Source organism: Elaeis guineensis, chromosome 11 (genome assembly GCF_000442705.2).
Source record: "Elaeis guineensis isolate ETL-2024a chromosome 11, EG11, whole genome shotgun sequence".
NCBI classification, from domain to species: domain Eukaryota; kingdom Viridiplantae; phylum Streptophyta; class Magnoliopsida; order Arecales; family Arecaceae; genus Elaeis; species Elaeis guineensis.
Genome location: NC_026003.2, coordinates 55,325,703 through 55,353,407, shown reverse-complemented (window position 1 = coordinate 55,353,407; position 27,705 = coordinate 55,325,703).

Sequence of the window (27,705 nt, the reverse complement as noted above, 5' to 3'; positions counted from 1 at the left end):
CGACCTATCCGATCATCGGGTACCATTCTAGATGGTCACTTAGATTGGTATAAAAATTTATTTCTATGTTATGACTTAGGTTCGAACCTATGAGATCACACACATTAGAGTTCATGATCCGATCGGATGGTTGATCAATGATTAAGAATTATTTTAGGATTAAATGATCAATACGATTGACGTTTAACCTAGTGCAAGTGTTGCAAGAGGATCGATTAGCAATTTGATTGCTAATTGGCTTAATTTGATTAAGCCAATGTGTTGAGATTAAGTCTAATTAAATATAATTTAATTAGATTTAGTTTGGGCTGGATTAGATCAAGTTCAATTGATTTATTGGATAAGCCAATTGCAAGGAAAAACTAGTCCTAGTTCAATTAGGACTAGGGTCAACCAAATTTCTAATTTGATTAAAAAATTAAATCAGATTTAAATCTAATTTAATCTGATTAAATTAGGTTCTTAATTAGGTTATGACCTATTTTAATTAGGTTGATCTAATTTTGGTTTGATTTGGTTTGAGAAACCAAATTAAAATAAGTCATGAGATAGAATCCTAGTAAGACTAGGATTCCACCTTACGCCACATAAGCCCCCCCCCCACACCCTCTCTCTTATTCCCCTCCTATTTTGTGTGACAAAAGTTCTCTCCCAGGTCTCTCCCACATCCACAAAAGGTTTTCTCTCTTCTTTCTTACATGGAAGGTGGTTTGGATCAAATCAAAGAGGAATAAGTTTGGATTTCGAATTCTATAAGATAGAGTTTTAAAAATCCAAAACACTTTCAATTTTGCATCAAATTTATTCTAATTTTTTTTGGAATTTTTATAGCTTTTAGGGTACATATTTTGCACCTTTTTTCTGGTGGTCCATGTACAAAAATAAGGAGGAGGTGCTCAAGAGTTGGTTGCCTCTTATCTTGCCATATTTTGGATAAGCCTTGACTAGGTATTTGACCTAGACAAGGACTTTATCATATCTCTCTCTATAAAATGAGTTTTTTTATAAAATTTTTGAAGTAGATAGATATTTAAGATTTCTTTTAGCCATCCAAAAATTAGAGAAATAAACCTTTGGATCGTGAAGATATAATAGACACAAGATAGGGTGTTTATAGAGAGAAACGAGAAGAAGAAGAGGGTCTTCTTCTAGGGTTGTTTGTTTTCATCTCTTCCCTTTCTTCATCTTGAGTTTTCTGAGAGCATCTTAGATCTGAAACTCCTCCTCCTACTTCTCATCTTTGGAAGAACTCAAATCAAGAAGAAGGAGGTACCTGATCAACCATCAAAGAAGGATCAACGCAGTACTAGCATACTGTGCTGATTTCCTGAAGCAGGACTTCTGATCGAGATTCGTGGGCTCGTGTGGATGACTCTTAGAGGCCGGATGCATGTGCAGCTTGCAACATCATCCTCAAACCCAGATCAGTGAGGTTAGAACATCTAACTTGCAAGGTAATAGATCTGATCTATTGTTTAATATATACATTAGATGTAGTATAGAAACATGTTGATATGATCAACATGTAGCTCATGCTCTATATATTTTAATTTCTGATTTAATGCTATGTAATAATTATATAATAAGATCTTAGATCTAGAGATTCTCTAGTTTTAAAAAATAAATTTTCATTTATTTTAATCTTCCGCTGCATGATCTTGAAAAAGTTTCAAGATCTAACCCTGAAATCCTAGATCTGGTTCCTACAAGAAGTTGGTTCCTTAACGGGTGATTTGAGGAGTGAAAATTGGTGGGAGAAGATATTTGAGAGAAATATTTGGTTTGAGGGAGAAGAGATGGAGAGCTTTTGGTTCGGTGGGAGGAAGAAGATGAAGGGCTGAGTCGGCTCAAGAAAAAATTCCTAATAAGAAGAGAGCACCCGAAGGGTTTTGACAAAATTGCAAGTTTACCCTAGGATCGACCCTTGGGGTCGACTCATGACACAGAAAAATTCAAAAGAATGATGGGACAGTTTTAAAAAAATTTGAAACTCTGAGAGAAGGATGTTTACCCAAGTATTGATCATGTGAATGATAGTTTTGAGCTTTTGAGCTCTTAAGAAAAATGAGAATTGAGCTCAATAGATTTGGTTCAACAATTTTTTGTATTAAGAATTTAGAATCAGAGAGATACTTAAGCTGATGGATCAAGAATTCCTAGTTTTCTCCTAATTTTACAAAATCTATCTTCACTTAAGGCCTTGGTAAAGATGTCAGCTAATTATTTTTCAGTACAAACATAATCAAGAATTATATCTTTATTTTGGACATGTTCTCTTTTGAAATGATGCTTAATTTCGATATGTTTTGATCTAGAATACTGAATTGGATTTTTAGTTAGATTTATAGCACTGGTATTATCACATCTTATGAGAGTTTCATTGAGTTTGATATCAAAGTCTTCAAGTTGTTGCTTAATCTACAAGATTTGAGCACAACAACTTCTGGCTGCAATGTATTCGGCCTCGGTCGTAGACAGTGCTACTGAGTTTTGCTTCTTGCTAAATCAAGAGATTTAGTTAACTCCAAGAAATTGGCAAGTTCCACTAGTACTTTTTCTATCTAGTCTACATCCAGCAAAATCGATATCTGAATATCCTATCAAATCAATTAATGAGTCTTTAGAATACCATAGTCCTAGAGTTTGTGTACAATTTAAATATCTAAGGATTCTTTTAACTGCATTCAAGTGAGATTCTTTCAGATTTGATTGAAAGGGAGCACAAAGATAAACACTAAATATAATATCTAGTCTACTAGCAGTTAAATACAATAGAGAACCAATCATGCCTCTATAAAATTTTAAGTCTATATTTTTACCTCCTTCATCCTTGTCAAGCTTACATGATGGGCTCATGGGTGTACCAATTGCTTTAGAGTTCTCCATTCTAAATCTTTTGAGTAGTTCTCTTGTGTACTTACTTTGAATGATGGAGATTTCTTCTTTTGTTTATTTGATTTAGAGTCTGAGGAAGAATGTAAGTTCTCCCATCATGCTCATCTCGAACTCTCCCTACATGAGCTTAGCAAAATCTTGACAAAGAGTTTCATTAGTAGACTCAAAAATAATATCATCAATATATATTTGTATAGCTAATATGTCATTTTGATTTTTTTTAATGAAAAGGATTGTGTCCATATTTCATCTTGAAAAACTATTATTAAGCAAAAATTTGCTTAGCCTTTCATACCAAGCCTTAGGTGCTTGTTTCAAACCATATAATGCTTTGTTTAATTTAAAAATATGATTAGAAAAAGCATGATTTTCAAAACCTGAAGGTTGTTCTATATAAACTTCTTCAGCAATATATCCATTTAGAAAAGCACTTTTGACATCCATTTGGAATAACTTAAAATTTATAAAGCAAGCATATGCAAGTAGAAGTGTAATTACTTCTAATCTAGCAACAGGTGCAAAGGTCTCATCAAAATCAATTTCTTCTTCTTGATTATAATTTTTTGCAACTAATCTCACTTTATTTCTTATCATATTTCCATGTTCATCTAATTTATTCTTATATACCCATTTTGTGCCAATTATTGAATAATTTTTAGGTCTTGAAAGTAAAGTCCATACATTATTTCTTTCAAATTGATTAAGCTCTTCTTACATTGCATTTATCCAATTATAATCTTTTTCAGTTTCATCTATGATTTTAGGTTCAAGATGAGAGACAAAAGTAAAATGATTGAATGTATCTCTAAGTGAAGAGCGAGTTCTTACACCATGTGTAGGATCACCAATGATTAGTTTCTTAGGGTGATTGTGATCATACCTTCATTCTTTGGGTAGATCATTTGTACCTAGAGGTTGATCATGTTGTTCTTCATCTTCTTCATCCTGTTTGTCTTCATGTTCTTCATCATCTTGAATGGTTGAGTTTTTTAGAGTGATCTCCTTCATCCCTTCTATAAGAGGATCTGCATCATCAATACCTTCATTCTTCCTTGAAGGAAGATCGTTAGTTTCATCAAAAACATGATGTATTGACTCCTCTACTATTAAAGTTCTTTTGTTGAAAACTCTAAAAGCTTTGCTAGAAGAGGAGTAACCAAGAAAAATTACTTCATCGGATTTTGCATCAAATTTTTCTAGTCTTTCTTTGCCATTGTTCAAAATAAAACATCGACAACCAAAAATATGAAAATATGCAATATTTGATTTTCTTTCTTTCCAAAGCTCTTAAAGAGTTTTCTTTAAAATTGATCTAATTAAAGCACAGTTTAATATGTAACATACCATGTTAATTACTTCCACCCAAAAATATCTTGAAAGGTTGCTTTCACATAGCATGGTACGGGCCATTTCTTCAAGAGTTCTATTTTTCTTTTCTACTACCCCATTTTGTTGGGGTGTCTTAGGTGTCAAAAAGTTATGGTCAATATCTTTTTCATCATAAAATTTTTCCAAATTTTGATTTTCAAATTTGATTCCATGATCACTTCGAATATTTTGAATTGAAAAATCTTTTTCATTTGTGACTTTTCGATAAAATTTTGAGAAAGCATGAAATATTTCATCCTTATGTGCTAAGAAGAAGACCCATGTAAAATGAGAAAAATCATCAATAATCATAAAATCATATAATTTTCCACCTAAACTAGTAGTTCTAGTGGGTCCAAATAAATCCATGTGTAATAGTTCTAATGGCCTAGAAGTTGAAACAATATTTTTAAATTCGAATGAGACTCGTGTTTGTTTATCCATTTGGCATGCAACACAAATTCCATCCTTTTCAAAATTCAATTTGGGTAAGCCAATAATCAATTTCTTTTTAATAAGCTTTGAGAGTGAATGCATGCTAATATGTACAAGCCTACGATACTAAAGCCAACTAGTCTCATTAATCTTGGCATTCAAAGCTACTAGGCATTACATGTTTATTTTGAAAAGATCATTCAAATCTATCATATAAATATTACCATGTCTATACCTAACAAATTTAATACATTCATTAATAGGACTAGTTACAATACCAATTGAAGATTCAAAAATGACTTTGTATCCTTTATCACAAAATTGACTGATACTTAATAAATTATATTTTAAACCATCTACTAATAAAATATTTTTAATATACTTGGAGAGAGTGATACCAATGTTACCTATACCGATGATCCTTCTTTTGCCATTATCTCCAAAGGTGACCATCCGTCCATTTTTAGCATCAAGTGTGATGAATTGAGATTCATCACCAGTCATGTGTCTTGAGCACCCGCTATCAAGATACCATCTCTGGTTTGCTCCTTGGAATGCAAGACACACCTATACAGAAGACTCAAGTTTTGACTTTAGGTACCTAAATTTTCTTGGGTCCTTTTAGGTTAGTCAAGATGGTTTCTTTTGGAATCCATATTTTTTTTACATTAGAATTTTCAGATTTATTGGAAAAATATGAATAGGATTTGTGTCCTACTTTACCATATTTAAAGAAAGTCATATTTGAAAACTTAATGTACGATGAGTTTACAAAGATGTTTTTCCAAAATTTTTGTTTCTTTAAAGGGTTATATCCAAGACCGACTTTATCATAGATGGCCTTTTGATTGTCAAGTATCATGTGAAGCTTATTTGAACTTAAAGTGAACTTCTCAACTATTGGTTTTAACTTGACAATCTCAATTTTTAAGTTCACATTTTTTTGAGATAGGATTAATTTTTTATTTGAAATATTCTCATTTTTTTTAGTAAAAATTAATTTTTTGATTTTAATTCTTTGTTCTTTATCCCTAGCTTCTTTAGTTCATCAACTAGATCATAAAATACATCATGAAGTTCTTCAAAGGTAAAGTCAATAGGGGTTTCAGTATTTACCTCATTTTCATGTGCCATAAGGCACAAGTTAGCTTGTTCATTTGAGTCTTCTTCTTCGGAGCTTGACTCATCACTTTCGCTCTATGTAGCCATCATGACCTTCTTCTTGTACTTCTTGGGACCCTTCTTCAGTTGTGGGCATTCAGACTTAAAGTGTCTCAGTTTCTTGCATTCATAACAAATAAGGGATTGCTCCTTATCCTTCTCTTTGCTATGTTCTCCTTTTGTAGGTGGCCTCTTCCTCATTCTTTATCTTCTTTTCTTCAAAAACTTCTGAAACCTTCTAGTAATGAGGGCCATTTCTTCATCCTGCTCTTCATTTTCTATATCATCAGATTCTTCATCAGATTGAGCAGTGGATTTGAGGGCGATTATCTTCTTCTTTTTGATATCTTCTTCTTGGTATTATTTTATGCTTAGCTCATGTGTCATCAGCGATCCTAGAAGCTCCTCCAAGGATAGGATATTCAGATCTTTGGCTTCTTGAATTGCGGTCACTTTGGCCTTCCAAGTCTTTGATAAAGACCTAAGAATCTTTTTCACGAGATCACTGTTAGAATAAGACTTACCAAGACTTTTTAGATCATTAATAATATTAGTAAAAAGAGTTAATATTTTAGTTATTGATTCATCATGCTCCATTTTAAAAAGTTCATATTTATGCACAAGCATGTTAATTTTTGATTCCTTCACTTGATTAGTTCCTTCATGAGTTACTTCTAATCTATCCCATATTTTTTTAGCTGACATGTATGTTGAAATATGATTAAATTTATTAGTATCTAGAGCATAATATAAAATATTCATGGCTTTAGCATTTAGTTGAGCTATTTTCTTATCAACCTCATCTCATTCTTTTTCGGGTTTGGTTGATTCCACACCATCAATTATTCTAGTGGGTGTGTGTGGTCCATTCACTATGATCCTCCACATATCATAGTCAAGTGCTTGAATAAAAATTTTCATCCGAGCTTTCTAATAGGTATAATTTGATCCATTGAAAAGTGGAGGTCGGTTTGTGGACTGTCCCTTGGTTAGTGAAGTGTCAACTTGAGTTTCCATAGATCTTTAGCTCTTTGATGGTTAAATCAAAGTAAGGCTAGAGCACCGAGCTCTGATACCACTTATTGCCCAACTATGCAACCCAAAAGGGGGGTTGAATTGGATTTTTAAAAATTTAAAATTAACTTACAACTATGAGGATTATTTAACAATGAGCAAGATAAATGTGGAGAGTGAAATTTATGTAAGGTATAGAAGTTGGATGCAAGAATGCAAAAAGATAAAAAAATTTAAAAGGAGAGCAAGTAAGCACAACATAAACAAAAAGACTTATAGTGGTTTGGTGCCAACCTTGCACCTACGTCCACTCCCCAAGCTCCTACTAGAGAATTCAAATCCACTAAACCGTATTCAAATCGAATACAACCTCGAAACCTTCGATTCTAGCTATTCCAAGCTAGAATACTTATTTTTCGGATACAAGCCAATCCAATACAATCCGATTCAAGGTTCGGACCAATCTTTCCATATTTTGAAACCCTTTCAAAATAAAATATCAACTCAAAAATAGAGTATAACAGTTAATCACATGAAAATACAGATGTAGCTCCTTTAATGAGCGAATAAAGCTTTAAATACACTTTACACAAAGAGAAGCAAGCTTTTCTGATTTCTCTCAAGGTGGTTGAAGACTTGAATGAGCTCTTGAGGGGTTGGTGAACTTGAAATAAAATCTTCTTTAACTTCAAAAGGGCTCTTGTTTAAGGTTGAAGTGAATGCTTGAAGAACCTTTTCAAAACCTTATTGATTTCCTCCTTTAAGTGCCTTTTATAACTTCAAATGATGGTGGAGAGTAATCTGGACTGAAATAGAGCCGTTAGAGCATATTAAATGGGTATTAAATACAGTCAAATAAGCTAAAAACTAGCCATTGCAGAGTTTTTTCATCGCAAGGGTCGACTCATAGGATCGACTCATGCATAGGGATCGACTCATGGGGTCAACTCATGCACAGGGGTCGACTCATGGGGTCAGCTCATATGGCACAGAACAAAAATTGACAGTTCTATATCTTTGGCTTGCATAGCAACAGAGGTCGACTCATGGGATCGACTGACAGAGTGTGCCAACCAAAAAATAATATACCGTTCAGCCCCTTTTGACATGAGTCGACTCATGAGGTCGACACAAATTTATAAACATGATTTTCTTTCAAAATATATATCTAAAAATATTGAAATTGCCTCCAATAGATTATAAATCTTCTGCTCTTGCTCTTGAGGCTTCTGAATTAGAACTTGATAAAATTATGATTTTGCTCCTGAAATATAATTAATCTTTTTTCAAGCCAAAATCATTAGTAACCTCCTCAATTGCTTTGTAATCATCAAAATCAATTCAAGGAGCAACAATCTCTCTCTTTTTGATGATGACAAAATACTTGAGCAAAATCATATATAAAGCATTGAACATGAATTTCAAATTTATGAAGATGCATCACTTCAACATCATAGCCAAGTATTTGAACGAAATGCATCATAAACAATTTGAAGATCAATTTGAAACTTGCTTATAAGTTTATTTGCTTTAAAAATTAGATAAAAAAAGAGCTAATGATTTTGGTTCTTTGATACATTTGCTTAACAATTTGCTTATTACTATTTTTTTTATTGCTTATTGCTTATTTCTTTATTGCTTATTGCTCAAATTGCTTATTACTAATTTTTTTTTGCTTATTGCTCATTTCTTTATTGCTTATTGCTCAAATTCGATTTTGATTCTCTATTCCCTCTTTTTGATAGCATCAATTAAGATTCTCTACTCCTCCTTTTAAGAAATTTTGAAAGGATAAATTTTCTTTACTCTCCCTTTTTGATAGCATCAATTAAGATCTTAAGGGATTTTAAGGATAGAAAAAAGAAAAGAAAGATGACAAAAAGGACATATTTTCTTTACTGCCCTTTTTTGATACTATATTTTACTTCTTTAGCCTGCTTCTTTGATTGCTTATTTCTCTACTCTCCCTCAACATAGCAAACATATAGGATACATCAACTTGCTCATCTGGAAGATATTACAATTCATAGTATTTCTCAGCACTAATATGAGTTATTTTTCATATCTCATAATTAAAACAATTCAATTTGATCACATTCATAGACATTCATTGAAAATCAAAGCGCATATATATATATATATATATATATATATATATATATATATATATTCAACAGTGACTGAATACAAAAGGTGTCCCAATACACATGAGTCAACTCAAAATACAAAAGTCATGGATAGAAACTATCCAAGAGTTAATTAGCCAACAAATACAAGGCCCATAAGATAGATCCTAGACATAAAAGACTAACTAATCTAGATCTAATAGAAGTCATGACAAGAGGGATCAGAATCTGAGGAACCAGAGATAGGGTGAGGAGATGTAGGATCAAGTCCACGAACATGACCTCAACCATGTTTGCCTCGGCCACGGGTAGAGGTACTAGCACGAGTAGAGGGGTGAGAGGATCCTGGAGATTGAGAAGCTACGGACTATGCAATAAGAAAAAGTTTGATGGTGTCCAAAAGATCCAAGGCTCTTTATACAGACTGTATTAGGGTACTGAACTGAGTAGAAACATTCTCACTGGAGCCCCTGATCTCTCTCCTCAAGAAGTCAAAACCACTCTCTAAGACTCCTCAAAGTCTAGACGCCTCTGTAGTTAGGTTTGAGACCTCTATGATGTCCTCATGCAACTGGGGATGGGCTAAAGCTAATACTTACCCCTGCAAATTTAACACTCTGCTTGTCAATCTCAAAATATATCCCTCAAGCTGCTCAACACGTACCGACTGAGTAGTGAGCATCTGAAAAATAGTAGAAATGTGAGAGATCAGAGTCTGGTCTGAGTCATCCTGAGATGTCGATCTCTGTGCAAAGACTAAAGTGGTGAACCACTGAGATAGAATGGAGGCAACACATTGGGACATCATCTCAATCTGATCATCTGCTAGTCTAAACTCTAAAGGATGTGCCCTGCTCTCTGACTGTGAAACTGAAGCATGCCTCCTCACAGACTTTGAAGGACCAGCCTCATGATCAGATATGAACTGAATATCTGGCGATGCTCTGTGATCACGAAGAGGTGAAGATGGTCCCTCCTCCTCTGCTCTATCCTCTGCTCTCTCCACAACACCCTTTGTCCAACCGCCATCAGTCTTAGAGAAACCCATGCGATGCAGTGTGTGGCGGTTGATGGTGTCGAAATGAGATATTCTAGCAACTGCCTCTTCCTCAAAACTGATTCCGAACCTTCTATAAACTAAGGTGAGTGCCATACCAAAAGGCAAGTGAGCCTTGGACCTGTTCAGGATTTCTCTCATGGCCTCAAACATCAATGCAGGAAGGTTCAGGGGGGTTTAGGTGATCACATGGTACATAATGCAAATGTCTCTACCAGATAGAAGGTCGTATCTACCACTCCTAGGGATAAACAGTTTGGTTACCAAGTGATGTAACAGCCTCATTTCAATAGAAAGAATTTTTGCTTCCAATTTATTTAAACTTTCAGTATAGGTTCTCCCTAAGATAACATTAATTCCTTCTTCTTTAATAGGGAGCTCCATATTAGTATAGCCTTCACAAGGCAAATGCAGTATCTGTCCCAAATGTACTGGATTAAGAATAACATCATTACCTTTTACTGTAGATTTCACTGTTCCATTGCTATAGCTCAAATTTAAGTAAAATTCTCTGACTAAATCGACATAAGTATTTTCTTTAAAGAGCAGTAAAATTTTCATCCTTGATACTTAATCTTCGATCCAATAGTGAACCCTTCTTTTTCAAAAATCTTGAAATCAATATTTTTTTTGAATTTCACTATTCGGTCAGAGAGAGGTACCTTGCTTTAGCTGATTGGGGACCGAGTAGAAGCTGATGCAAGACTTGGAGCAGGGATTGGAGCAGGAGAGGGCTTGGCTGTTAATCTCTTTCTATGCACACTCTCTTCCAACCTGCAAATAGATTTTTCCTCTGCAGTAGCTTCATTTTGGGAGCCATTAGGTCAAGAGAGACTTGAAAAGAGCTTAGGAGACTAAATATGAGGTAGAGAGGAAAGGATTTTGGAAGGAAAAAGGCAAGGATTTGAGGAGTTAAATCATCAGTTTGGAGAAGAGGGGATGATTCTAGGGCAAGCTTGAACCGCCTCAAATGAGGAAGGGAGAGGAGAGGAAGTTGATTTCTTAACAGGTGATTTAAGGAGTGAAAATCAATGGGAGGAGATATTTGAGAGAAATCTTTGGTTTGAGGGAGAAGAGATGGAGAGCTTTTGGTTCGGTGGGAGGAAGAAAACGAAGGGCTGAGTCAGCTCAAGAAAAAATTTCAATAAGAAGAGAGTGCCCGAAGGGTTTTGACAAAACTGCAAGTTTACCCTAGGGTCGATCCTGGAGGTCGACTCATGGCACAGAAAAATTTAAAAGAATGATGGAATAATTTTGAAAAAAATTGAAACTCTGAGAGAAGGATGTTTATCCAAGTATTGATCATGTGAATGATAGTTTTGAGCTTTTGAGATCTTAAGAAAAATGAGAATTGAGCTCAATAGATTTGGTTCAATAAATTTTTGACATTAAAAATTTGAAATCAGAGAGATACTTAAGCTGATGGATCAAGAATTTTTAGTTCTCTCCTAATTTCACAAAATCTATCTTCACTTAAGGTCTTGGTAAAAATGTCAGTCAATTATTTTTCAGTACAAACATAATCAAGAATTATATCTTTATTTTGGACATGTTCTCTTATGAAATGATGCCTAATTTCAATATATTTTGATCTAGAATGTTGAATTGGATTTTTAGTTAGATTTATAGCACTGGTGTTATCACATCTTATGAGAGTTTTATTGAGTTTGATGCCAAAGTCTTCAAATTGTTGCTTAATCCACAAGATTTGAGCACAATAACTTCTGACTGCAATATATTCGGCCTCGGCTGTAGACAGTGCTACTGAGTTTCGCTTCTTGCTAAACCAAAAGATTAAGTTAACTCTAAGAAATTGACAAGTTTTACTAGTACTTTTTCTATCTAATCTACATCCAGCAAAATCGGCATCTGAATATCCTATCTAGTCAATTAATGAGTCCTTAGAATACCATAGTCCTAGAGTTTGTGTACCATTTAAATATCTCAAGATTCTTTTAACTACATTCAAGTGAGATTCTTTCAGATTTGATTGAAAGCGAGCACAAAGATAAACACTAAACATAATATCTGGTCTACTAGCAGTTAAATATAATAGAGAACCAATCATGCCTCTATAAAATTTTAAGTCTATATTTTTACCTCCTTCATCCTTGTCAAGCTTACATGAGGCTCATGAGTGTACCAATTGCTTTGGAGTTCTCCATTCCAAATCTTTTGAGTAGTTCTCTTATGTACTTACTTTGGGTGATGGAGATTCCTTCCTTTGTTTGTTTGATTTGGAGTTCGAGAAAAAATATAAGTTCTCCCATCATGCTCATCTCGAACTCCCCCTATATGAGCTTAGCAAAATCTTGACAAAGAGTTTCATTAGTAGATCCAAAAATAATATCATCAACATATATTTGTATAACTAATATATCATTTTGATTTCTTTTAATGAAAAGGGTTGTGTCTACATGTCCTCTTGAAAAACCATTATTAAGTAAAAATTTGGTTAGCCTTTCATACCAAGCCCTAGGTGCTTGTTTCAAACTATATAATGCTTTGTTTAATTTAAAAATATGATTAGAAAAAGTATGATTTTCAAAATCTGAAGGTTGTTCTACATAAACTTCTTCAGCAATATATCCATTTAGAAAAGCACTTTTGACATCCATTTGGAATAACTTAAAATTCATAAAGTAAGCATATGCAAGTAGAAGTCTAATTGCTTCTAATCTAGCGACAGGTGCAAAGGTCTCATCAAAATCATTTTTTTCTTCTTGATTATAATCTTTTGCAACTAATCTCATTTTATTTCTTATCACATTTTCATGTTCATCTAATTTATTCCTATATACCCATTTTGTATCAATTATTGAATAATTTTTAAGTCTCAAAACTAAAGTTCATACATTATTTCTTTTAAATTGATTAAGTTCTTCTTGCATTGCATTTATCCAATTATAATCTTTTTCAGCTTTATCTATGGTTTTAGGTTCAAGATGAGAGACAAAAGCAAAATGATTGAATGTATCTCTAAGTGAAGAGTGAGTTCTTACACCATGTGTAAGATTACCAATGATTAGTTTCTTGGGGTGATTGTAATCATACCTTCATTCCTTGGATAGATCATTTGTACCTAGAGATTGTTCTTGTTGTTCTTCACCTTTCTCATCCTATTTGTCTTCATGTTCTTCATCATCTTGAATGGTTGAGTCTTTTAGAGTGATCTCCTTCATCCCTTCTATAAGAGGATCTGCATCATCAATACCTTCATTCTTCTTTGAAGGAAGATCGTTAGTTTCATCAAAAATAACGTATATTGACTCCTCTACTATTAATGTTATTTTGTTGAAAACTCTAAAAGCTTTGCTAGAAGAGGAGTAACCAAGAAAAATTGCTTCATCGGATTTTGCATCAAATTTTTTTAGTCTTTCTTTGCCGTTGTTCAAAATAAAACATCGACAACCAAAAATATGAAAATATGCAATGTTTGGTTTTCTTTCTTTCCAAAGCTCATAAGGAGTTTTCTTTAAAATTGGTCTAATTAAAGTATGGTTTAATATGTAACATGCCATGTTAATTGCTTTCGCCCAAAAATATCTTGGAAGATTGCTTTCACATAGCATGGTACGGGCTATTTCTTCAAAAGTTCTATTTTTTCTTTTTACTACCCCATTTTGTTGGGGTTTCCTATGTGCTAAAAAGTTATGGTCAATACCTTTTTCATCATAAAACTTTTCAAAATCTTGATTTTCAAATTCGATTCTATGATCACTTTGAATATTTTGAATTAAAAAACTTTTTTTATTTATGATTTTTCGATAAAATTTTGAGAAAATATGAAAAGTTTCATCCTTATGTGCTAAGAAGAAGACCCATGTAAAATAAGAAAAATCATCAATAATCATAAATTCATATCATTTGTCACCAAGACTAGTAGTTCTAGTGGGTCCAAATGAATCCATGTGCAATAGTTCTAATGGCCTAAAAGTTGAAACAATATTTTTAAATTTAAATGAGACTCGTGTTTGTTTACCCATTTGGCATGTATCACAAATTTTATCCTTTTCAAAATTAAATTTGGATAAGCCGATAACCAATTCTTTTTTAATAAGTTTTGAGAGTGAATGCATGCTAATATGTGCAAGCCTACGATGCCAAAACCAACTAGTCTCATTAATCTTGGCATTCAAGGCTACTAGGCATTGCATGTTTATTTTGAAAAGATCATTCAAATCTACCATATAAACTTACCATGTCTATGCCCAACAAATTTAATGCCTTCATTAATAGGACTAGTTACAATGCAAACTGAAGATTCAAAAATGACTTTGTATCCTTTATCACAAAATTGACTAATGCTTAATAAATTATATTTTAAGCCATCTACTAATTAAATATTTTCAATATGCTTGGAGGGAGTGATACCAATGTTACCTATACCGATGATCTTTCCTTTGCCATTATCTCCAAAGGTGACCATCTCTCCATTTTTAGCATCAAGTGTGATGAATTGAGATTCATCACCAGTTATGTGTCTTGAGCATCCGCTATCAAGATACTATCTCCGATTTGCTCCTTGAGATGCAAGACATACCTATACAGAAGACTCAAGTTTTGACTTTAGGTACCCATATTTTTTTGGGTCCTTTTAGGTTAGTCATGATGGTTTCTTTTGGAATCCATATTTTTTTTATATTGAAATTCTCAGATTTATTGGAAAAATATGAATAGAATTTGTATCCTACTTTACCATATTCAAAGCAAGTTATATTTGAAAACTTATTGTACGATGAGTTTACAAAGATATTTTTCAAAAATTTTTGTTTCTTTAAAGGATTATATCCAAGATCGGCTTTATCATAGATGGCCTTTTGATTGTCAAGTATCATGTGAAGCTTATTTAATCTTAAAGTGAACTTCTCATCCATTGGTTTTAACTTGACAATCTCAATTTTTAAGTTCAGATTTTCTTGAGACAGGATTGATTTTTTATTTAAAATATTTTCATTTTTTTTTAGTAAAAATTGATTCTTTGATTTTAATTCCTTTTTCTTTACCCCTAACTTCTTTAGTTCATCAATTAGATCATAAAATACTTCATGAAGTTTTTCAAAGATAAAGTCAATAGGGGTTTCAGTATTTATCTCATTTTTATGTGCCATAAGGCACAAGTTGGCTTGTTCATTTGAGTCTTTTTCTTCGGAGCTTGACTCATCACTTCCACTCTATGTAGCCATCATGGCATTCTTCTTGTACTTCTTGGGACCCTTCTTCAGTTGTGGGTATTCAGACTTAAAGTATCCCAGTTTCTTGCATTCATAACAAATAAAAGATTGCTCCTTATCCTTCTCTTTGCTATGTTCCCCTTTTGTAGGTGGCCTCTTCCTCATTCCTTGTCTTCTTTTCTTCAAAAGCTTCTTAAACCTTCTAGTAATGAGGGCTATTTTTTCATCCTGCTCTTCATTTTTTGTATCATCGAATTCTTCATCAGGTTGAGCAGTTGATTTGAGGGTGATTATCCTCTTCTTTTTGACATGTTCTTGATGTTGTTTCATGCTTAGCTTATATGTCATCAGTGATCCTAGAAGCTCCTCCAAGGGTAGGATATTCAGATCTTTGGCTTCTTGGATTGCGGTCACTTTGGCCTCCCAAGTTCTTAGTAAAGATCTAAGAATCTTTTTTACGAGATCACTGTTAGAATAAGACTTATCAAGACTTTTTAGATCATTAATAATATCAGTAAAATGAGTAAATATTTCAGTTATTGATTCATCATGCTCCATTTTAAAAAGTTCATATTTATGCACAAGCATGTTAATTTTTGATTCCTTCACTTGATTAGTTCCTTCATGAGTTACTTCTAATCTATTCCATATTTTCTTAGCTGATATGCATGTTGAAATACGATTGAATTCATTAGCATCTAGAGCATAATAAAAATATGCATGACTTTAGCATTTAGTTGAGCCATTTTCTTATCAATCTCATCCTATTTTTTTTCGAATTTGGTTGATTCCACACCATCAATTATTCTAGTGGTTGTGTGTGGTCTATTTACTATGATACTCCACATATCATAGTCAAGTACTTGAATAAAAATTTTCATCCAAGCTTTTCAATAGGTATAATTTGACCCATTGAAAAGTGAAGGTCGGTTTGTGGACTGCCCCTCATCTAGTAAAGTGCCAACTTGAGTTGCCATAGATTTTTAGCTCTTTGATGGTTAAATCAAAGTAGGACTAGAGCATCAAGCTCTGATACCACTTGTTACCCAGCTATGCAATCTAAGAGGGGGGGTGAATTAGATTTTTAAAAATTTAAAATTAACTTACAACTATGAGGATTATTTAACAATGAGCAGGATAAATATGGAGAGTAAAATTTATGCAAAGTGTGGAAGTTGGATGCAAGAATGCAAGAAGATAAAAAAATTTAAAAGAAGAGCAAGTAAGCACAACACAAACAAATAGATTTATAGTGGTTCGGTGCCAAACTTGCACCTACGTCCACTCCTCAAGCTCCTACTTGAGAATTCAAATCCACTAAACCGTATTCAAATCGAATACAACGTCGGAACCTCCGACTCTAGCTATTCTAAGCTAGAATACTTATTTTTGAGTATAAGCCAACCCAATACAATCCAATTCAAGGTTCGGATCAATCTTTCTATATTTTAAAATTTTTCCAAAGTAAAATATCAACTCAAAAATAGAGTATAACAATTAATCACACAAAAATACAGATGTAGCTCCTTTAATGAGCGAATAAAGCTTTAAATACACTTTACACAAAAAAAAGAAAGCTTTTCTGATTTTTCTCAAGATGATTGAAGACTTGAATGAGCTCTTGAGGGGTTGGTGAACTTGAAATAAAAGCTTCTTTAACTTCAAAAGGGCTCTTGTTTAGGGTTGAAGTGAATGCTTGAAGAACCTTTTCAAAATCTTGTTAATTCCCTCTTTTAAGTGCCTTTTATAACTTCAAATGATGGTGGAGAGTAATCTGGGCTGAAATAGAGCCGTTAGAGCACATTAAATGGATATTAAATGCAGTCAAAATGAGCTAAAAACTAATCGTTGCGGAGTTTTTTCATCGCAGGGGTCGACTCATGCATAGGGGTCGACTCTTGGGGTCGACTCATACACAGGGGTCGACTCATGAGGTCAGCTCATATGGCATAGAATAGAAATTGACAGTTCTGTATCTTTGACTTGCACAGCAATAGAGGTCGACTCATAGGGTCGACTCACAGAGTGTGCCAGCCAAAAAATAACGTGCCATTCAGCCTCTTTTGACATGAGTCGACTCATGGGATCGACTCAAATTTATAAATATGATTTTCTTTCAAAATATATATCCAAAATTATTGAAATTGACTCTAATAGATTACAAATCTTCTACTCTTACTCTTGAGACTTCCGAATCAGAACTTGAAAAAATTATGATTTTGCCCCTGAAATACAATAATTCTTTTTCCAAGCCAAAATCATTAGTAACCCCCTCAAATGCTTTGTAATCATCAAAATCAATTCAAGGAGCAACACTAGTACACTTACAGAACCAGATTTGATTAGATAAAACTCGGAGCCCATTAAAGTAAACGCAATGCAGTGGTCTAACTCTGAGAAGTGGCTTGGAGCCATTAAATCCAAATTGAAGTCCATAAAAATCAATAGTGTATGGACACTAGATGATTCACCTGAAGGAATAAAACCCATTGGGTGTGAATGAATTTTTCAAAAGGATCAGAGTAGCACAGATGGGAAGGTGGAGACCTATAAAGCTCATTTCGCTATTATCCCAAAGTTAGAACATACATTTTGAACATATGTTTTTATTATGAATAAAGAGGAACCCTGCATTTACAAGTGGGCAAAATGTTCTGTTGTGTTATTCCTTGTGTTGTCTGTGGATGAAATTCTCTTAATCGGAATGGCATTCCAGCATTGCAAGGAATAAAGGTTTGGGTGTCATCTAATTTCTCCATGTTCAAGACCAGATATGGTATGCTTACTAAAGGTAGTGAGTAGATACCAATCTGATCTAAGTAAAAACCACTGGAAGATTGTATAGACAATCCTTAAGTATTTGAAAAATACTAAGATCCAGTGACTCAAATATGGAAATACTGACTTTAAACATGTGGATGTTTCGATTTTAGTCAGATCAAGATGATAACAAGAAAGTGTCGAATCATACCCTAGTTATAGGAACAATCTACTGGAAAGGTTCCAAGCAGGATACTTTAGTCTACTCAGTTAGTGATGTAGAGTACATCATAGCATATGATGCTGCCATGTAAGCTGTGTAATTGCTGAGCTTCATTAACAGGTTTGGAGTGGCACCCTCCATTGATGGTCCAGTCCTATCGTAGCATTGGAGCCATAAATCTGGCTAAAAAATCAAAGGACCAGCATACTCTGTATTACTATCACTTTTGATTTTAGATCAGGATGACATCGATCTTTGGAAGATCGATGAAAAAGGAGAACTTGACCGACCCATTTGCTGAGGCCTCAGAACTAGAAAGTTCTACGAACTCAAGTGGAAGATAGGATATTTGATACCATTCTGATTGGCTTTAGTACAAGTGGGAGTTATTAGAAAATATGTCCTAAAGCCTATCATCTAAGTGGTAGATGATTAGAATTAGTATATGAATTATCTAATAATAATAGTTATTTGGCAAGTTCATTATAAAAATTTTATCTTCCTTAAATGAACTCCTAAATTATGATAAAATCTTTAGAACCGCAATCAATCGATAAAGGAGGATTTATCGGATGGTTCTTAAACTATTCATGATCAAATGATAAGTTATTAATAAGGACGATAACTTATCAAGTGTAGGTCGCTGTATGCCATATGCGTTGGTTATCCTCGTAATCAAGTGGTGTGGAGACACTGATATGGCATCCAGGTAAGATGTAGGAGTACATCTACATTGAATGTGACCAATGTAATACTCTATTATCAAGAGTGGTTAGCTAAGACCAATGGATATAAGTGTCTCTCCGACCTGAGATCACCAGGTGACTTGCAAATAACTCACTGTACTTTGGTGTCGGACTGCCTGTATTTTTAATATATGTTCGAAAAATTTTTGGGTACAGTCAAGTACTTGTGAAGTCGGTGTTTAAGTCAAGATGGGATTGACCACTCTTGATTAACTTCAGGAGAGAATGTCTCGCTGTGTTTCAATTTAGTAAAATCTAGGCCTAGGTAATCCTCGTGAGGAGTCACGGGATTTGCAAAATTTTGAGACACAATAGAGATGACTTGTATGAGTAATTGATGAAGGAACCAGATCTAGAATTTCAGGGTTAGATCTTGAAACTTTTTCAAGATCATACAGCGAAAGACTAAAATAAATCAAAATTTATTTTTTAAAATTAGAAAATCTTTAGATCTAAGATCCTATTACATGATTATTACATAGCATTAAATCAAAAATTAAAATATATATAAATATAGTATGAACTACATGTTGATCATATCAACATGTTTCTATACTAGCTACATCTAATGTATGTATTAAATAATAGATCAGATCTATTACCTTGCAAGTTAGACGTTCTAACCTTGCTGATCTGGGTTTGAGGATGATGTTGCAAGCCGCACACACATCCGACCTCTAGGAGTCATCTACACGAGCCCACGAATCTCGATCAGAAGTCCTGCTTCAGGAAATCAGCACAGTATGCTAGTACTGCGCTGATCCTTCTTTGATGGTTGATCAGGTGCCTCCTTCTTCTTGATTTGGACTCTTCCAAAGATGAAAAGTAGAAGGAGGAGTTTCAGATCTGAGACACTCTCAGGAAACTCAAGATGGAGGGAGGAAAGATGTGAAAACAAAAACCCAAGAAGAAGACCCTCTTCTTCTTCACATTTTTCTCTTTAGACACCCAATCTTGCATCTTTTATATCTCCACGACCCAAAGTTATTTCTCTTTATTTTTGGATGGATCAAAGGACTCTCAAATCTCTAATTTCTCCTAAAATTTTATGAAGAAACTCATCTTATATAGAGAGATATGATAGAGTCCTTGTCTAGGTCAAACACCTAGTCAAGGCTTATCCAAACATGGTAAGTTAAGGGACGCCCAACTCTTGAGCACCTCCTTCATATTTTCATGCATGGATCATCAGAAAAAGGTGAACAATGTATACCCTAAAAGCCACGAAAATTCCAAAAAAAAATTGGATAAATTCGATGCAAAATTGAAAGAGTTTTGGATTTCTAAAACTCTATCTCATAGAATTCGAAATCCAAACTTATTCCTTTTAGATTTGATCCAAACCACCTTCCATGTAAGAAAGAAGAGAGGAGACCTTTTGTGAACGTGTGAGAAATCTGGGAGAGGGCTTTTGTCGCACAAAATAAGTGGAGATTGGTGTTGAATAAGAGAGAGGGCGTGGAGAAGGATTATGTGGCGCAAGGTGGAATCCTAGTCTTACTAGGATTCTGTCTTATGACTTGTTTTAATTTGGTTTCCCAAACCAAATCAAATCAAAATTAGATCAACCCAATTAAAATAGGTCTTAACCCAATTAAAACCTAATTTAATTAGATTAAATTAGATTTAAATCTGATTTAATTTTTTAATCAAATTAGAAATTAGATTGACCCAAGTTCTAGTTGAACTAGGACTAGTTTTTCCTTGCACTTGGCTTATCCAATAAACCAATTGGACTTGATCCAATCAAGCCCAAACTAAATCTAATTAAATTATATTTAATTAGACTTAATCTCAGTCCATTGGCTTAATCAAATTAAGCCAATTAGCAATCGAATTGCTAATTGATCCTCCTGCAACACTTGCACTGGGTTAAATGTCAATCGTATTGATCATTTAACCCTAGAACGATTCTTAATCGTTGATCAACCATCCGATCGGATCATGAACTCTAATGTGTGTGACCTCATAGGTCCAAACCTAAGCCGATAGCATAGGAACAAATTCTTATACCAATCGAAGTGACCATCAAGCAATGGTACCCGACAACCGGATAGGTCGAATGTGTAGAACAACATCCTTAGAACCCATGCGGATATAGTTTTCATATAATTCATCCCCTTGACCAAAATGATCATAGGACACCCCAGAGCTCAACTGTCAACTCTGATCAGGTTGTCTACATTGTATTTCAAAATATCAAATCCATCTGATGGATTATCCTGGCCAAGGTTTTGCTAAATTGAAATACAGCGACTCATTCTTCTCCAACACTTGGAGTGGTCAATCCCATCTCGATCACACTCTGACTTCGCAAGTACTTGACTGTGCCCAGAAGCCTTCCATCTCTGAATTAGAAATTCAGTTAGTCCAGTACCAAAGCACAGTGAGTTGCTTGCAAGTCACTGAGGCGATCTCAAGTCTAAGGGACACTTATACCTATATCCCATCAGAGATATTCTCGACAGTAGAATACTCTGGAGTTGGTCATGTTCAATGATGATGTACCCTTACATCTCACCTGTATACCATACCAGTGTCTCCACACTCCTTGGTTAAGAGGACAACCAACCCATATGGCCTACAGCGACCTATGCTCGATAGAAGCTGTCGTCCTTATTAACAGCCTATCATTTGATCGTGAATAGTTTTAAGGACTAATCGATAAATCCTCTCTTTATCGAACCTAAATAGTCCTAAGGACTTCATCATAACAACGGAGTTCATTAGAAGATGAAAGCTTATGATGAAAATACCAAATATATTTTATTTATTAACAAATCAATTACAATACTTGGTTGCTCAACCGTCAACAGCTTGACGATTGACTTTTTGGGACACATTTTCCAAGAACTCCCACTTGTCCTAAAGCCACTCGGCACAGTATCTAATACCCATCTTCGACTTGTGGTTGTCGAACTCCTTTATTGCCAGGGCTTTAGTGAAGGGGTCGGCCAGGTTCTCCTTTCCGTCGATCTTCTGAAGGTCAACGTCACCTCGATCCACGATCTCTCAGATCAGGTGGAAGCGGCACAAGATGTGCTTCATCCGCTGATGTGCTTTGGGTTCCTTCACCTGAGCTATGGCACCAGTGCTGTCACAGTAGAGCAGGACTGGACCATCGAGGGAGGGTGCTACTCCAAGCTCGTTGATGAATTTTCTTAGCCACACAGCTTCCTTCGCGGCATCTGATGCTGTGATATACTCGCTTCACAAACAGAGTCTGCCACAGTATGCTGCTTGGAACTCTTCCAGCAGATGGCTCCACCATTCAGAGTAAAGATATAACCCGACACGCTCCTGCTGTCATCATGGTCAGATTGGAAGCTGGAGTCTGTGAACCCCACAAGTTTCAGATCTGACTCGCCATAAACCAACCATTGGTCCTTAGTATTTCTCAAATACTTAAGGATGGCTTTAACCACTTTCCAGTGATTTTTTCTAGGATCAGATTGGTATCTACTCACTACTCCTAGTGAGTATGCCACATCTGGTCTTGTACATATCATGGCATACATGATAGATCCCACGGCTGAAGCATATGGGACTCTACTCATACGCTCTCTCTCTTCAGGAGTTGTCGGACAATCCTTCTTAGAGAGAGAAATTCTATGGCCTATCGGTAAATAGCCCTTCTTGAAATTCTCCATGCTGAACCTCTTCAGCACAGTGTCTATGTACATGGACTGAGATAACCCAAGCATCCTTTTAGATCTATCCCTATAGATCTTCATCCCTAGGATGTAGGATGCTTCACCCAAGTCTTTCATGGAGAACTGTGATGACAACCAAACTTTTATTCCTTGTAGTGCGGGGATGTCATTCCCGATTAAGAGAATGTCATCCATGTACAAGACAAGGAATACCACAACTGGACCATTTGCCCATTTATAGATGCAGGGCTCTTCTCCATTCTTAATGAAGCCATACGTTTTGATCACCTTATCAAAATGCATGTTCCAACTCTGAGAAGCTTGCTTCAATCCATAAATGGATCTCTGAAGCTTGCACACCTTGGACTCATCTGTGGATGTAAACCCCTCAGGTTGTATCATATACACCTCTTCGGTCAGCTCTCCATTCAGGAAGGCTGTCTTTACATCCATCTGCCAAATCTCATAATCTAAATGGGCAGCTATTGCAAGCATTATCTGAATAGATTTGAGCATTGCCACAGGGGAAAATGTCTCGTCATAGTCAATACCATAACGTTGACGATACCCCTTGGCAACCAGATGGGCTTTATAGGTCTCCATCTTTCCGTCTGCGCCCCTCTTTCTTTTGAAGACCCATTTACACCCAATGGGTTTAACCCCTTCAGGTGGGTCAACCAATGTCCATACATCGTTGACCTTCATGGACTTCATTTTGAATTTCATGGCTTCAACCCATTTCTCGGAATCAGGTCTCTGCATTGCATCCATATAGGTGATCGGATCCTCATTATTCTCATCAAGTTCGATGGGATCTCCGTCCCAGACCAAGAAACTGTAGTATCTGTCGGCTGATGCGGTACTCTACCGGATCGCCTTAATGGTGCAGGTATATTGGGCTCCGGATGTGATCTAATCATATCCGACTCAGGTTCAGCTATTGGTGTCGGTCCTTCTACCTGTTGAACTTCATCAAGTTCAACCTTAGAGGCAACGGTTCCTTCACCAAGAAACTCCTTTTCTAAAAAGATTGCCTTAAGGCTGACGAACACCTTTTGTTCATCAGCATGGTAGAAAAAATATCCTTTTGTCTCTTTGGGGTACCCTATGAATGAGCATTTGTCAGACCTAGGTCCAAGTTTGTCTGTGACTAATCGTTTGACATAGGCCGGGCACCCCCAGACCCTAAGGTGTGAAAGTACTGGCTTATGTCCCATCCATATCTCATATGGAGTCTTAATTACAGACTTACTTGGAACCCTATTTAACAGATAACAGGCCAATTCGAGTGCATATCCCCAGAAGGATATCGGCAAGCTAGCAAAACCCATCATGGATCGGACCATGTCTAACAGAGTCCGATTCCTCCTTTCAGACACACCATTATGCTGTGGTGTTCCTGGAGATCCATTGGGAGAGAATCCCATTCTCTCCTAGATATGTGAGAAATTCACTAGAAAGGTATTCTCCTCCTCGATCAGATCGAAGAGTTTTAATACTCTTCCCAGTTTGTTTTTCTACTTCACTTCGAAATCGTTTGAACATTTCAAATGAATCCGACTTATGTTTCATCAGATGGACATATCCATATTGGGATAGGTCATCCGTGAAAGTTATGAAGTAGAAATATCCACCTCTAGCACTGGTGCTCATGGGCCCGCATACATCAGTATGTATTAGGCCCAAGAGCTCAGTAGCTCTCTCACCTTTTCCAGTAAAAGGTGACTTGGTCATTTTATCAAGAAGACAGGACTCACAGGTTGGAAGTGATTCACAATCACTGACTTCGAGGATTCCCTCTTGAGTCAACCTGTTTGTTCTGTTCTTGTTTATATGACCTAGCCTACAGTGCCATTAGTAGATATCTGACATACTATCTAATCTAGGGTGCTTGCCAGTAGAATAGACTCTTATCAGGCTTGATCTTTTTGGTCTGGCTCTGCACTGATGTCCCAGCCTGAACTTGCACCTTCTTTACTTTCTTCTTCTTGTTCTTCTTCCCTTTCTCAAAGGGTCGAGAACTAGAAGACGAACCTCCCACTGAGTTCACCGACTCCTTGAGGAGTTGGTGATCCTTCTCAAAGTTCTGAAGCAACCCCAGTAACCCATGGTAGTTTACTTCAGGCTTTGTCATTCTATAATGAGTGAGGAATGGGAGATAAGACTTGGGCAGCGAGTTCAGTATTGCATCTTTCCCAAGCTGCTCATGCAAAGGAAAGCCAAGCTTGCTCAATCGTTCCATCAGCTCGATCATGTACAATACATGATTAGTGACAGAGGCATCATCCTGCATTTTGGCGTTGAAGATGGCACAACTAGTCTTGTGCCTCTCTACGTCATCGGGTGTGCCAAAGGCATCCTCCAACACTTGAAGCATGTCCTTTGGCTGAGCCGTCTTGAATCTGCGACTGAACTCATCGCTCATGACAGCCAGCATGATACAGCGCACCGTGGTCCGATCACTGAGCCACTTCTGGTAAGTGTCTCTAACTGTTCCACGTGCATTGGCAGCTGGCTCCTCAGGTGCAGGATCCATTATCACATATAGGATCCGTTCATACTCCAGGACTATCTTCAATTTTCGATACCAACTACCGAAATTGGGTCCCACCAACTTATCATTGTCCAACAATGATCGGAGCGATAGGGAAGTGGCCATATTTGCACAAAAAAAACCATAACCTAATTAGTAATTGATTCATTAAACCTAAGGATTTGGACTTTAATCAAAAGGTTTCTCCCACTATTTTATTCGAATTGGTAGCCTCTACCTCCAATTCGAGGAATTACCCTAATTTCTTAGTGGGTACTAGAATCCACTTAGACTGCACACAAGCCCAACTTTGGTTGGCCAATCCATGTACATCTAAGGGTAGGTTCATAACCAATTGTTTCTCTAAACAATTTCTAGTAATTTTAATTTTGCCCCAGAAACCTAATCAGTAGGCTTTGGCCTCCACTGTAAGGATCCAGTTAGGTCCAACCATTAACATGATCATACTTGGTGTATCTAACCAACGAATGATTAAGCCCAACTTTGGTTGGCTCACCTAACCACCATTAGAGAGATACTTCCAAGTCGTCATATGATGAGTGATAATTCTATTAGTCAACAAGCACCAGGCCTTTGGGTCTGCAATGATTATTGAGTTAATGGACTCATTATCAAACACCTTAATGGGAGGCTATGACTCAGTTATCTCCATAACTTTATCATTTTAAGGACCTAATAATTTTAGAAGATTTAAATAATATAGAGGATGAAGTCAGATGAACCAGCTTATCATGATCCTCCCACTGGCTTCACCAAGTCAGCTTAAGGGAGACCAGGGCTGGTCTAGGAGCACCTAAATCAGTCACACTGATTTACCTAGCTGACATGGGTCAGCTCAAATAGTCAAGTGATCCGATCAAAACATAATTTCACCAAGAGGCCAGGTAAGTTCGATCAGTGGGAGGGTCTCCCAAAGCTTGCCTTTGACACCATCAGAAATGGCCAGGTAAGCGGGCTCCTAATTAAAAACCACCGGTCTGGTTTACCTTAGACACCAACTGATTTAATTAGTTTTGATTAGATCAACCTAACAGTTTGTGCTAGACCGCTTAGCCAAGAATCAAGTTCATTTGGTTCTCGATAAAGACATGGACTTGACCAACTACAACTATTGTAATTGATCTAGAGAATCCTTGACCTAATCTAAGACAACAATTGATTAGATTTAGTCAATTCTCTAATTAAGTCCATCTTTAATCTAACCATAGGTCTAACCCAATTAATGGACCTAATTTCCACTAACCCATTAACCCAATGTGTTATGATTTGTGTCTTAGGTTCTTCAATTCACAATCCTAGAACCTAATCAAACAACTTCTTAATTCTTAATTAAGTTTTGGGCTGAGGGTTGGGTTTGGCTTTTCAAAAAAATAATTTTCATATTTATAAAATAATTTTACAATATGATTCTACCAATCATATTGCATGTTTGATTCATAATCAAGATGCAAGTGAAATAAACATGAAACTACTTTAGATCTAATCTAAACAGGTTCATGTAATTGAAATAATTTCAACTTTAAATAATTTCTTTGCATAAAAATTATTAACAAAAAGATTTTATTTCAGATTTAAACATCTTTCAAATCTAATAAATCATAAATTTAATCTAGATCATATATAACAAATTTATGATTAAAGATAGATCTACACAAACTAGGACAACCTTTGCACTGTAAGGGGTAAACCTTACAGCAGGACAACCTTGCAGTTTGTGATTGATCTAAAATTTTAATTTCAGATTTAATAATCAGATTATAAATTAGATCTAATCTAAAAAATAATCTAAGCATGTATAAATAATCATGTAATAAAGAACCTGACTCTGATACCAATTGAAGGAACCAGATCTAGGGTTTCAGGGTTAGATCTTGAAACTTTTTCAAGATCATACAGCGGAAGACTAAAATAAATCAAAATTTATTTTTTAAAATCAGAAAATCTCTAGATCTAAGATCCTATTACATGATTATTACATAGCATTAAATTAAAAATTAAAATATATATAAATATAGTATGAACTACATGTTGATCATATCAACATGTTTCTATACTAGCTACATCTAATGTATGTATTAAACAATAGATCAGATCTATTACCTTGCAAGTTAGACATTCTAACCTCGCTGATCTGGGCTTGAGGATGATGTTGCAAGCCGCACACGCATCCGGCCTCTAGGAGTCGTCCACACGAGCCCACGAATCTCGATCAGAAGTCCTGCTTCAGGAAATCAGCACAGTATGCTAGTACTGCGCTGATCCTTCTTTGATGGTTGATCAGGTGCCTCCTTCTTCTTGATTTGGACTCTTCCAAAGATGAAAAGTAGAAGGAGGAGTTTCAGATCTGAGACACTCTCAGGAAACTCAAGATGGAGGGAGGAAAGATGTGAAAACAAAAACCCAAGAAGAAGACCCTCTTCTTCTTCACGTTTTTCTCTTTAGACACCCAAACTTGCATCTTTTATATCTCCACGACCCAAAGGTATTTCTCTTTGATATTTGGATGGCACAAAGGTCTCTCAAATATTTAATTTTTCCT